The sequence below is a fragment of the Cupressus sempervirens genome, chromosome 9 (genome assembly GCF_028749045.1).
Source record: "Cupressus sempervirens isolate cs-2001-9-10 chromosome 9, ASM2874904v1, whole genome shotgun sequence".
NCBI classification, from domain to species: Eukaryota; Viridiplantae; Streptophyta; class Pinopsida; order Cupressales; family Cupressaceae; genus Cupressus; species Cupressus sempervirens.
The window spans coordinates 594,101,987-594,114,665 of record NC_143126.1 but is presented as its reverse complement, the minus strand read 5'-3'; positions in this window follow the sequence as shown (position 1 = coordinate 594,114,665).

Sequence of the window (12,679 nt, the reverse complement as noted above, 5' to 3'; positions counted from 1 at the left end):
TGAAGCATGCTCACGATGAAAAATTTGCTAAATTTCTGTATGAAGAGATCTTTACTTGCTATGGTGTACCCAAAGAGCTAGTCACTGACCAAGGTGCACAATTTACCTCTAATCTAATCTCAGAGTTGATGAAACAGTATAATATCAGGCACTAGAAATCCAGTCCTTATCACCCTCAAGCTAATGGACAAGCAGAGGTCACAAACCATGAACTGGAAAACATCCTAACAAAAATAGTTCATCTACATCGTAAGGATTGGACTAGTAGATTACAAGAAGTTGTTTGGGCTTATAGAACAACTTAGAAGACTACTATAGGATTCACACCATTTGAGCTCTGATATGGTAAGGTAGCAATGCTTCCAATTGAATTTGAACATAAAACTCTAAGGACAACATTGGCATTGGATATTGAACTTCCTATAGCACAAAGAGAATGTCTTCTACATCTCAATTCTTTGGTTGAGATACGTAAATCTGCTTTGGAGCAAACTAAACTGATATAGAAACAAAGGAAATAATGACATGATTCTCATATTATCAGTAAACAATTTCAAATTGGTGACTGGGCACTACTATATGATTCCAAATTTAAAGATATGTTAGGAAAGATGCAAGCAAGATGGTTGGGACCATATGAAATTAGTCATGTCTTTGATAATGGAGCCGCTCAACTAACTACCATTGATCTGGTATCTTTCAAACTGTTAATCAATGGTCACTGATTGAAATTATACAAATGGCTCCAAAAAAAAGTGGACTTCCTACAACAATTTTAGCAGCCAGATTCAAAAACAAATCAAGTAACTCTTCTTGCAGCAAAGGTGTTAACCTTTCAACTGCCACTCTTCAACATTAGTTTCTTTGTTCATGCTCATAACAAAGAATTTATGTTCACATAAAGTTCACTTTTCTATTCACTTTTTCCTTCCATCTCATCTCTCTACCTTCCATCCATCCACCTCATCTCATTTCTTTATCTTCCATCCATCCACTTTCCACGTCATCAATTTATCATGCTTTCAATAAACCTCGAGAGATGCTGATGGACACTGTTGATCCTGATATCACTTCTACCACTTTTTTGGTACGTGCGATAATTAGAATGATAGGTATAACATTTTCAAATTATCATTCACTTATAGTCAATAGATTTCGTTAATTATATTTAATACTACATAATTTATATGATGGTTGCATTATGCCAATCCCTTACCTGTACTAGGTTTGACAAGTGTGGACACTTGTCCAAATTTAGCAGGGGGCAGGGAAGGTCATTAATATCCAATGGCATTTCTATTTATCCATAAAGATTATTCCAAATCTTTGCATTCCCTTCATCAATGAAAATTAATTGCCATAAGTACACAAGTGAGGTGTCGTACTCTCTATTTTTGAATATTTTTTGTGTCAAGTTGTGATGTGACTTATGTTTAAATTTTTTATGATCCGAACCTTGTTTTCAGACAATTCTCACACATATTCATGATTTGCCTTCATTAAAAGTCATATTATTGTGCATAACAATTTGTTATGACATTAATTGCCTGTTAAAACAAAGAAGTGTGAGTTGAGTTTGTAAAATAATGAAGCAACTTGAAGCTTGAATTCAAAAGGGGAAAAACAGATTAACAGAGGTAGTGTTAAGAGAATGGGTGGACAGTTGCAGAGGAGAGAACCAGTAGAACACACTATGTTACTCTTAGATGTAGAAGCTCTAAGAAGGTTTAATGCATGCAGATGGCTAGGGTATTTTTTTAGTTTGACCACATTTGATGAGGAGGCAACCATAGAATTTTACAAGGACATTTGACGAGGGTGAAGCTTCCGTTTGGGGTTTAACAATGATTCCAATAGAGGAACACATTGCTAAAGTGATTGGGTTGCCTACAGTTGGAGAACATTACCCCAACACACATGATGCGAGGTTACCAAGAGCCTAATTTACTAGGCCGCTTGATCCTCAAATGGACATTACAAAGAAAGGTTGCAAGAGAATGTCACTGCCGCTACCATACAATGAATTAGCCATGCAAATAATTAGGTATTTTACATGTGAAGGTAGATTCTCATACTTGCATGCACATCATTTCAAATTAATTAGTTGTGTAAGGCATAATCTTGCAGTAAATATTCCAAATTTCCTATATAAAATGCTTTGTATTAGTGCAGAATAGACTCGGAAAGGAAAATAAAATTTTGTTACTCATCATGCTTTAATCAAGTTATTGATAGAGAAGTTGCTTAGGGATGTGTCTCCCATGACACGGGATGAATTTGTGCAAGCCAAAACTCTGCAACCCCAAGCTGCCCCTAGTGAACAACCTAGTGAGGAAAATGTCCCTACCAATGAGCCTACTAAACAAAATACCTAAGAGGCTGAAGTCAAAAAGATACAAGAAAATGTGCAAGAAACTATCTATGGTCAAGAAAATGTGCCTTCACATGTGCAAGAGATCCCAAAACCTACTTCTAGCAAAGCCAAGAGGAAACAAAAATAGCAGGAAGAAATCTCTATTTAGGAAAAGGAAGAGTCGAACCCTACAATTGTAAGAGAAAAGAGAACAAAGAAAAGTCCTACAACAACCACTCTTGCAATAGAGACACCCAAAGAAAAAAGTAGGTAAAAGGCTATGATGTAAGAAGAAACCCCCATAAGGAGAAGCCCTAGGATGAGAGGGCAAGTTTCCAAGGACTCTACTTTGTCTAAAACATCTACTAGGGAATCCCCTATGCAAATTGTTTCAGGTCACTCTCCTCCCAGTTCTGAGATTACAAGTATTCCCAAAAATCCTACTAAGGAATGTAGGGATGAAATTGAAGAAAATCTAGATGATACCCCAGGAGACCTACCAGGTACTTCCAATTGTAGGGATGAAATAGTTCCTGAATATGTTGATCCAAAAACTACCCTTGTTCCCCATAAATCAACATGGATTACTAGTTTTGTAGAACATTTATGGAAGGAACAATGGAAGAGGAAAAGAAATCATGAAGAAGACAACAGTTCTATCACACTACAAAAACTCCTTTTTCAATTGTATTGACAACATCTGTTTGCTGAAGCCTTGTAGAAAGAATAGAAGAAAAAGATGAATAAGATTATAGTATCTCAAGGTGAAGAAATTGCAAATTTAAAGGAATAGTTAGCAATCCAAAAGCAACTAATGGACCATGCCCTCAAGTTAGCTGACCAGGCCCTTTCTTGTAGACCACTAGCAAGAGTTTATGCTCTTTGTTTGAAAGAGCAATTTCTTTTGTTTCAATTAATGTTAGCTCTTAAGAATGTTAATGCAGAATTCAAATCAGCACAAGAATTTTATGGACTATATCAGACTTTGCCACCTGGCAGCAGAATTTACTTTGTGAATTATATGTTCATAATTTTTTTATCCCTTCAAAGACTCAATGGAATCCCTACTTTACATAGGGGATATACACTTAAGAGCCCTCATGTTCTGGATGTCCAATGAAGCAAACTATGATAGGCAGTTGAATAATTATAGGGATGAGGAAAGGATAGAACCTTTGCCTTTAAGAGTAAAGAGCAGCAATCCAGATGAAGTTATTAGGGATTGGTTCACATTAACTTATGGAAAGAAAAATCCAAAAGTAAGGGATAGGATCTTTGCTGCTAGAGCTAAAGTTTATGCTGATTATGAAAATCTGCCCTACTTTTCTTTTTAGAGAGCTATGATTGGTGCCAGGAGTAGATGGGCTAGATTGCCTAAATCTCTTAAAAATTTAGAACCACATAGTCCCATTAACTTAGAGGAAACACTTCATAGGGTTCCAAAATATTTAGAGTTAGGGAAGCAAACCAGACCAAAGTTATGGTGTGCCCTAACCATGCAGCCTCCAATGCTTTTGTGGTCATTATATGATATTAATACCAATAGACTCGACAAGCTACAAGAAGATCATAGAAGGGAAGTGTGGGAGAGAACTAGAGGATTTTACTACACTTTCAAGAGCAACAAGAAAGCAAGGAAAAAGATTGGAGAGTTTAGGTCGTTAACCAGGAAGTGTAATGCTTGAGGATAAGCATTAGTTTAGTAGGGGGCAGATGATGAGACCAAAATCTGCATTTATTTCATAATAGTTTTTAGATACTTTCTTGATACTTTGTTTTATCTTTGTCAAAACATTTGTGGACCTATGTTTATCGAACCTATGATAAACCTATGGGTAGAAACTATGCCACCTTTTTGCTAATATTATATATAGTATGCAGTATTTCATATAGTTATCAAAATGTGTGTTCTTATATTTGAATTTAATTTGATAAATGTTTATTTGCAAACATGTCTTTTTATTGAAACTGACCTATTAATGAAGAGTGAAAGATGATTGGAGGAATTCAAAATTTGAGCACCAACAACATTCAAGGAGAAGAGAATGCTAAGGAGCAGCGACAGTGGAGGAAAGTTGTAACGGTTCCAAAAGACATGGTAGTGAGTAAGGAGCTATGAAGACTTATTGCCCTCTCTACATTTAATCTATGGTGAGTAGATGTTCAAACTTTATTATTCAAGCCTTAAGCCATTATTCCTTTTTCCCACCTTCAGTTGTTATCCTCCTAGTTTCTCTCTTGTGGATTTAAAGCTAGGGCATTTAATTTTCTATTATGGAATAAGTGTTGATCTCCTATATATATAGGAATTGACCTAAGTATGTTAGTTTTTTAGCTAGTTAGAAGAAATAGTTTATGAGAATAGACTGTTGACTTTTACAATTGTGTTTTTATAATTCTGTGTTATGCAATGAATTTTTGAGATCTAATGAAATATTTTTTGGCTTCTATCTTGTGTTAGTAGTTTAGTGAAGCCACCCAAGGGAGCCCACTTGGAAGGTGGATTAGATTAGGATAGAATAGATTTATTTCCAAGAATTCTTAGTATTGTAAGTAGAAGTTATAAGTTCCTTCCTATAGCATTGCACTTTGTGAATGTTTCTGCAGCATATGTGAGAATAGTTATAGTGGATGAACCAAGTTGGAATATTTGTTATCCTTTCATTGTATTTCCAATATTCATAGAGTTAAGTGTGTTAGTTTCCTATAGCAATAGTGCAAGTTCTTTTCCTTGCATTTTATTTTCCTGCAACATAAGCTTAGTGCCTCATTAAGAGACCTAGTGCACATACTGTGCCAACAATTTCAAGTATACGTCCTTGGGTTGACAAGATTAAATGAACCTCATGTTGGAAAAAATAGTCCTTAGTTTGAATATATTATTCCTAAGGATGGCCTAGAGCACGACTATGATACACCTATTGTGAGGTGGACCAAGTTTCACTCAAGGGAATTCATGCCTAAGAGTCTTTGAAGAGTTTTAGAAATAGTTTTTAATTAAAAATAAGCCTACTTGTAAGGCCTAGTCACAATTGGTGTTTTTATAAACCATGGGTTTTTTACTATGGTCATTAGGCACATCTTAGTCCTAGGATAGGGTAGGTGTGTTCTTAGGCTTCTAACCATGTGTCTCAATCAACATAGAAGATCCCCTTGTTAACTGACCCAACTCAGTTAGTACAAATTTTATGTTGCTTTTCCTCTGATAACCAAACCAACTTGATCAATACTATCTCCAAATTTAGTTATCACTGAATTCTTGACACATATGGGAAACTGTCTTTAGTGCCTGATTGAGCTTGATTATCACTGACTACTTAGTAAAGGCTTGATAGTTTTTTATTACATTTAACAACTTTCACTTAATCACTCCCCAATGATCACAACCTTTTGAAATTAGTTGGATTAGTTGGGAAAGGTCTTCAAATAGCCCTTTTAGGTGGGTGGAAGACAAAGAACATGTACTTTTGTAATTTGAAATCAATACAATCTCATATTTTTCCTTATAATTTGTTGTAACACGTGAGTGTACAGACTGTACAGATTGGCAGAAGCAAATGATTATTTTAACCAAATCTTGAATTTCATAGGAGAAGAATGAAAATGATTTGAAGGATTTAAGTAATCAACCATTCTTCCTCGGGTGCACCAAAACCCTTGTTTCATTGACAAGTTTTGGAAAAAATACTCTAACTTGCATTTCCACCATGGAAATCTCATGCCACTCAGGAAAAATAAAGTTAGGAGGGTGTACTATAAGACCCTAGAAGGATGGGAGAGGAGGAACAAGTTATCTAATTTTGTAATCCAGCCCTAGGCCAAACATCTCTATGTGTTTGGTTCATGACAACATGTATTAAAGTGCCAGAGGCATAGGGGATGGATAAAATATTTCTAATGCTGGAGTGTGATCTTTGATAGATCCCTATTAGTTTCTCACTTGGTGGATAAGCCTGACCAATAACCTAGTGAGTACTTCCTTCACAAACCCAATCAATTAGGCCTAATAGGGCTAATTGCTACATTTTTTTATTTTGGTGGTCATCTGATTAGTTGGGAGTCTAAAGCCTTGGAATTAGAGGCATCTTCCAAAAGGGTGTCTAGTTATTAACTTTGGTTTCTAGGTCTTTTGGAGAAATTTCAAACTAATTTCTCATTTCCTCTTTTCTAGGGCTAATTGGGAATCCTAGGCCTAAAAGCCAATTTTTCTATTTGAGGCTATTGGGCATAAGTTAAGCTATTCTAACCCATCAAGTTAAGTTTTTGGAATGTTTAGTTTCCTTTCCATTCCCCTAAAACACACAGCTTTCCATTTTAAGCATATTCTTAGTATTTAGTGGTTTTGTGCTTTAAGACCTGGTTGTGCTCCTCTAGATGCCTAGGCGATGTTCTTGAGTAACTTTCATATAAAGGTGTAGATCCCTCTCTTAACTCTATTTTGGGGTATTTGAAGTAATCTAAGACCACACCAAAACCTAGTTTTCTATACAAGGGAGAGCTCTGCATTAAGTGGTATCAGAGCAACCTAAGATCCCTTAGGGTAAAAGATCTATTAACACCATGGAAGGAGAAAATGAAGAAGGGTTATCTACAAGGATGACCAATGCAGAGATAGTGAAATAACTTAGAGACTAGAAACTGAGGCAAGATGAGCAAAGGAACAAGGAGATGTAGTTGACGAAAAAGCTTAAGGAAGAGCTTCAAAATAGAAGTGGTGAAAACTTTGAAGAAGTCAGACAAGGGAGTGATGAAGAACCCCTTGAGTAGGAGGAAGAAAAATGTCCTGTTGACTAGAGGTTTCTTGTGATGAATCTGAAATCTATGGAGAGGAGAACCATGGATGCTAAACTTGATTTTCCTACATACAATGAGAAGATTAACCAAAGGTTGCAATGGATTGGGGAGATTCCCTAACCAATTTCTTTGACTATGAAGAAATCCCTGAAAACCAAAGGGTGAAGATTTCCAAGTCAAGGCCCAAAGTCTCTGCACTCACATGGTGGAACTTTACTCATGATGACAGGGTGAAGAGTAACAAGAATCCAGTCACCACATGGAAGAAGATGGTGACCCTAATCAGAGAGACCTATGTCCCCGAGGACTATGAAGTTCAACTTCATAAGAAAAGAATGAGTTTAAGGTAGAAAGATATGGACATCTCTACCTATACTGAAGAATTTTAGAAGATAGTAATGAAGTCTAAACTTGTTGAACCTAAAAGTGTGAAACTTGATAGATACGTGCAAGGACTAAGGATTTCCATTCAAGATGAACTAAGTTTGACAAGTCCTACCATAGAAAATGAGTGCTAACAATTGGCACTCAAGGTTGAAGAGAAGTTCAAAAGAATGAATGAACAAAGTGGTAGACACAAAGGAAAGAATGATAGAGGAAGAGGAAACTATGGAGGTGAAGGAACACAAAGCAATATACCACAAGGAGATTCCAATAAGGAGAATACCCAGGAGAAATTAGTTCAAAAGGTGGATAGAGAGGAAGGAGAGGTAATGGCAGAGGCATAAATGGTGGAAGAAATAATGGGCATATCAAATGCTACAATTGTAACCAGAGAGGCCACTATACAAACCAGTGACTTGAGAAGCAAAATAACCAAGGAGAGAGAAGAACAAATATTGTCCAAGAAAATGATGATGATGAAAGTATAAGAGACCATGCTAGTGAAGAAGGGGCTGCTCTCATAATAAAGAGGACATTGATTCAAGTACCCATGCTAGTGGGACTCTCTTCAAGACTAATTGCAAAAGCCATGAAAAGATATGCAAGGTAGTTATTGATTCTAGTTCTAATGAAAATCTTGTATCTAAAGAAATGGTAGATAAACTAAATCTAGAGAAAATACCCCATCCAAATCCCTCCCATGTATCTTGGTTGACAAAAGGACAACAAATCCTTATAAATGAACATGCTTGTGTAGATTTCTCAATAAAAGACTACAAGGATAGAGTCCTTTGAGACATTTTAGACATGGATATTTTTCACCTTCTACTAGCACATCCATGGCAATATGATCTCAAGGCCAAACATGATGGTATCACAAAAAAGTACCAAATTAGTAAAGATGGTCATAAGTACAACCTTCTCCCTAACCCTGACCATCACCAAGAGAAACCTAAAGATTAGTGAGTCATTATGACAGGAGAACAAGAAATGATGAATACCATCCAAGACTCTCAGATAGGGTATGTCCTAGTTCATAAACATAAGATGAAAGTAGTCACTCAAGAAGTGCCTAAGGAAGTAGATGGTCTACTGTAGAAGTATAATTGAATAATTTCAAGGGACACACTAGATGTACTCCCACCATTGAGGGACATATAACATAAGATAGACTTCATACCAGGTGCTTCTCTCCCCAACAAGGCTGCATACAAACTCACCCTTGATTAGAATACAAAGGTGTCTAGATAGATCAATATTTTTTTGGCAAAAGAACTCATACAGAAGAGTCTCATCCCTTGTGTAGTCCCTAGGGTATTGGCCACTAAAAAGGATAGAAAATGGAGACTTTATACTGACTCTAGAGAAATACACAAAATAACTATAAGGTATAGGTTCCCTATACCCAAGATTGAAGATCTACTAGACCAACTTGGAGGAGCATACTACTTTTCTAAAATAGACCTTAAATAAAGCTATCATCAAATAAGGATAAGTCTTGGAGATGAGTGGAAAACAACATTTAAAACCACTGAAGGATTATTTGAATGGCTTGTCATGCCATTTGGTCCAAGCAATGCCCCTAGCACCTTCATGAGGCTAATGAATGAAGTGTTTCATGACTTCATAGGTAAGTTTGTAGTGGTCTATGTAGATGATATATTGATCTTCAAAAAAACAAAGGAAGAGCATATGAAGCATTTGGAACAAGTCCTTCAAAGGCTACATGAAAATAAGTTAGCAATCAACCTTGAAAAATGTGCATTTATGTAGACAAAGTTGACATTCTTGAGCTTTGTCATCTCAAAAAACACTCTAAAAATTGATTATGAAAAGGTAGAGGCTATCATTAATTGACCAACACCTAAGACATTAGGGGAAGTTAGGAGCTTCCATGGATTGGCAAAATTTTATAGAAAATTTGTCAAGAACTTCAATCATATTTGTGCACCTTTATTGGATACCATCAAAGGAGGTAAGAAGACAAAATTTCAATGGAAAACATAAGCAAATGAAGTATTTGAGTATTTGAAGGGTAGAGTAGCACAATATCCAATCTTGGCACTACCTACCTTCAATAAATTATTCATAGTGGAGAATGATGCTAACAACCTTTCCATAGGTGTAGTCCTCAATCAAGAGGGAAGACTAGTGGCCTTCTTCTCTGAAAAACTCAATGATACCAAGAAGAAATACAATAAATATGATCTATAACTATATGCTATGGTTTAGGCTCTTAATAAATCAAGGCACTACTTGCTTCCTAAGGGATTCATTGTATATATAGACAATTATGCACTGAGCTTCCTAAACAACCAAGACAAGTTGAGTTGCAAACACATGAAGTGGGTTGAGAAACTCCAAGCCTTCACATTCTCTATTAAGCACAAGAAAGATACTGCAAACAAGGTAGTAGATGCCCTCAATAGGAGAGTCACTTTGGCGAAAGAAGTACATGTGCAAATCATGGGGATCCATGCCCTTAAACACCTATACAAAGATGATCTAGATTTTGGTGACATCCATAAGGTTTACTCTACCTTATCTGATGCCTATAACACTAAATATTCTTAATATTTATTGCAAAATGGTCTCTTTTTTAAATGAGGACAACTTTGTATTCCATGATAATCCATGAGGGAAAATATGATCAGAGAGAAGCATTGTGGCACATTAGGAGGACACTTTGGGATTGAATAGAATTTAGAACTCCTAAGGAGAAACTACCATTGGCCAAAACTACCTACTAATGTTAGAAAGTTTTTTGAAACTTGTACAATTTTCCAAAGAGCCAAGGGAGTTAGAACAAACCAAGGTCTTTACTAGCCCTTACAAATTCCAACAAAGCCATGGGATAGTGAATATGGATTTTGTCTTGGGTCTTCCAAGAACTAAACAAGGTTTTGATAGCCTTTGTTATTGTGGAAAAATTTAGTAAAATGACTCATTTTGTTCCTTGCAAAAGCTCTAATGATGCTTCACATATTGCTAACCTATTTTTCAAAGAAGTCATTAGGATTCATGGATTACCAACATCCATTATCTCTAACAGAGATGTAAAATTCTGAAGGTGATTTTTGGAGGACTTTATGGAAAAAGTTGGGCACAAATCTATCTTTTAGTTCTGCCTACCATCCATAAATAGATGGGTGTACTGAAGTAGTGAATAGATCTTTAGGCAACCTTCTAAGGTGTCTAACCAAACAACATGGACTGACATGCGATGCTATCCTCCTTCAATCAGACTTTGTCTTCAATGACTCAATAAACAGGTCAACATAGAAGACACTATTCCAAGTAAACTATGGACTTCATCCTAGATGAGTCATGGAACTAAGATATTTACTAAATGACTTCAAATTCAATGCACAAGGTGAAGAATTCTTAGCATGGATCAAGCAGATTCATGATCAAATTAAAGACACTTTGCATCAGAATACTACAAGGTACAAAGAACAAGAAGATAACAAGACAATACATGTTTCTTTCAAGGAAGGAGATCAAGTGTGGGCATATATGAACAAAGAAAGGGTACCTAGGGGACACATCAAGTTGCAGATGAGAAAGATTGGACCTTGTCATATATTGCATAAATTTTGGGAAAATGCATATGAAATCTCATTGCCCCCAAACAGCTTTGTTTCTTCTATCTTTAATGTTTGTGATCTCACCCCTTTCAAAGGTGATACAAGGGCTAGTGATTTTTTGCAGGATATTGATGATGTACAGGCATAATAGATCAAAGACTTGCCACCTAGCCAACCACTATGGTTGGAGAAGATTTTGGATTCTAAGGTGGTCAAGAAGATAAGAAAGAGGACTTGCATAGACTACTTGGTCAAATGGAAGTGTCTTCTACATATAGATGCTACATGGATGAGTGAAGAATGCATTGCCAAGCATGGAACTTTTATTCAACAACTATCCTCAAGTGGGACTTGAGTTTTTAAAATAAGGGAGTGTTAGAGTAATTAGATATTTCCTAATTAACTCTAGTTTTCTTAAGCTAAACTTTAGGCATATATTAATTAAGTCTTTTATCAATTATTATTATGCAACCTAGGTTAGACCTTTTTAGGTTTTTGATCTCCATTATCAGGACGTTGTCTCATTGTAAATTAAGAATTGAGAATTGAGATTAATTCATTGTTGATAATAGCAATTTATCTTTTTTCTCATCAAGAATGTCTCATCTATGGATCTGGCAATTACAACTTCCATAATCTTTTGCTTCTCTCTTCTATGGCACGTGTTTGCATGCAGGTGATTCTTGGGAGCTGTGGGGTTGATCATTCATCAACTTCAACACGGTATCAGAGCTCTAGATCTTCATACCCCTATTCTATTCTTGAGAGATTTGGCATCAATTTTTAGATCTGAGTGTTTGGTGTTTTCCATTTGATTAGCGGTTTCCCTATTTATCAAATCACATATACCTAGGTTCTGCCAATACCTTGGTTGTAGAGAGAATTTTTATAGGCTTTCTCAATGCTTGGTAAAATAATTCAAGGCTTTTACTACCTCTCGGCCTCCACATCAACATTCAAGCCCTTATGTAGTTGATGAGAAATTCTTGGCGTTGATGGATTTTCTTTTGCAATACCTTTGTAATTTGTGCATGATGGAGGCTTGGGTGTCGTAGCTGCTCCAAACCTTCTTGGGTTCTGTTGATGGACTTTAGACATTTAATAATTAATTCTTTTATTAATTATTATTATGCAACCTAGGTTAGACCTTTTTAGGTTTTAAATCTCCTTTATAAGGACGATCTCTCATTGTAAATTGAGAATTGAGAATTGAGATTAATTCATTCTTGATAATAGCAATTTATCTTTTTGCTCATCAAGAATGTCTCATCTATGGATCTAACAATTTCAACCTCCATAGCCTTTTGCTTCTCTCTTCTATGACATGTTTTTGCATGCTAATGATTCTTGGGAGTTGTGGGGTTGATCGTTTATCAACTTCAATAGGGAGTATGGTGCATGAGCATCTATTCCTATACTCTCCATAGCATCCACTATAACAAGCTCTTCATGAGTTTCACTCAAGGGCATTCATGCTTAAGAGTCTTTTACAAGTTCTAGAAGTAGTTTTTATTACAAATAAGCCTACTTGTAAGGCCTAGTCACCATTGATGTTTTATAA